The sequence below is a fragment of the Dermochelys coriacea genome, chromosome 27, assembly GCF_009764565.3.
Source record: "Dermochelys coriacea isolate rDerCor1 chromosome 27, rDerCor1.pri.v4, whole genome shotgun sequence".
Classification (NCBI taxonomy): Eukaryota; Metazoa; Chordata; order Testudines; family Dermochelyidae; genus Dermochelys; species Dermochelys coriacea.
The window spans coordinates 7,204,530-7,206,686 of NC_050094.1; positions in this window are offsets into that span (position 1 = coordinate 7,204,530).

A 2,157-nucleotide genomic window follows, 5' to 3' on the forward strand; every position below is an offset into this window, starting at 1 on the left:
GCAGGGACCGGGGCCGTGACGCCACCGGGCGGGGCGGGGGGGGGAGGAGCGTGCACCTGTAGGGGGAGGGGCTGGAGTGTGCAGCGTGGGTAACGGGGGGGCTCCCGTGCGCCCCCACAATCCCGCAGGGGGCGCGGCTCCTCCTCCCCCGACCCCAGCCTCAGCTCTGGGGAGCCTGCTGCAGGCGGCCGTGCTCCCCCTCAGCCCCCCCACTGGGCCCCCCGCCTCCTGCCCGCCCCCCACTGTACCCCAACCTCCTTCCCTATCTCCAGCCTCCTGCCCGCCCCCACTGTGCCCCCAGCCCCCCACTGTACCCCAGCCTCCTTCCCTATCTCCAGCCTCCTGCCCGCCCCCACTGTGCCCCCAGCCCCCCACTGTACCCCAACCTCCTTCCCTATCTCCAGCCTCCTGCCCGCCCCCACTGTGCCCCCAGCCCCCCACTGTGCCCCCAGCCTCCTTCCCTATCTCCAGCCTCCTGCCCGCCCCCACTGTGCCCCCAGCCCCCCACTGTACCCCAACCTCCTTCCCTATCTCCAGCCTCCTGCCTGCCCCCCACTGTACCCCCAGCCCCCCACTGTGCCCCCAGCCTCCTTCCCTATCTCCAGCCTCCTGCCTGCCCCCCACTGTACCCCCAGTCCCCCACTGTGCCCCCAGCCTCCTTCCCTATCTCCAGCCTCCTGCCTGCCCCCCACTGTACCCCCAGCCCCCCACTGTGCCCCCAGCCTCCTTCCCTATCTCCAGCCTCCTGCCTGCCCCCCACTGTACCCCCAGGCTCCTGTCTGCCACTCCTTAGTTCCCCCACTGTACCCCAAGCCCTCCACTGTGCCCCCAGCCTCCTTCCCTATCTCCAGCCTCCTGCCCGCCCCCACTGTACCCCCAGCCCCCCACTGTGCCCCAACCTCCTTGCCTATCTCCAGCCTCCTGCCTGCCCCCCACTGTACCCCCAGCCCCCCACTGTATCCCAACCTCCTTCCCTATCTCCAGCCTCCTGCCCGCTGCCACTGTACCCCCAGCCCCCCACTGTACCCCAACCTCCTTCGCTATCTCCAGCCTCCTGCCTGCCCCCCACTGTACCCCCAGCCCCCCACTGTGCCCCCAGCCTCCTTCCCTATCTCCAGCCTCCTACCCGCCCCCACTATACCCCCAGCTCCCCACTGTACCCCCAGCCTCCTTCCCTATCTTCAGCCTCCTGCCTGCCCCCCACTGTACCCCCAGGCTCCTGTCTGCCACTCCTTAGTTCCCCCACTGTACCCCCCCAGCCCCCCACTGTACCCCCAGCCTCCTGTCTGCCACTCCTTAGGTCCCCCACTGTACCCCCCAGCCCCCAACTGTGCCCCCAGCCTCCTTCCCTATCTCCAGCCTCCTGCCTGCCCCCCACTGTACCCCCAGCCCCCCACTGTGCCCCCAGCCTTCTTCCCTATCTCCAGCCTCCTGCCCGCCGCCACTGTACCCCCAGCCTCCTGTCTGCCACTCCTTAGTTCCCCCACTGTACCCCCCCAACCCCCCACTGTGCCCCCAGCCTCCTTCCCTATCTCCAGCCTCCTGCCTGCCCCCCACTGTACCCCCAGCCCCCCACTGTGCCCCCAGCCTTCTGTTTGCCACTCCTTAGTTCCCCCCACTGTGCCCCCAACCTCCCTCCTTCCCTATCTCCAACCTCCTGCCCACCCCCCACTGTACCCTCAGCCCCCCACTGTGCCCCCCAGCCTCCTGTCCACCCCCACTGTGCTCCGGCCCTCCACTGTGCCCCCAGTTTCCCTCCCTATCTCCAGCCTCCTGTCTTCCCCACTGAGCTCCCCCACTGTACCCCAACCTCCTTTCTGTCCCTCATTGTGTCCCCAGACTGCTCACGGTACCCCCCTGCCTTCTGTCTGCCCTCACTCCAGCCCCAGCCCCAGCCCTCACTCAGCTCTCCCTTTGCCTCCAGCCCTCCTGCTGCACTCTTAGCCCACCCCCACTCAACGGCCTGTGCCCCCAGCCCTCTATCCAGACCCTGTGTTGCCAGTTCTGTGCAACTCCATCTGTGATGCCATGCAAATTATGTTGAGCTAATTTGCATACTTATAAATAACCATAAACTCTAGTGCGTGGTCAGCACACCGTGCTGCAAGCAATGGCCAATGGGTGCTTGATTGGGATGGCTGGGTGAGAAGCTGGCAG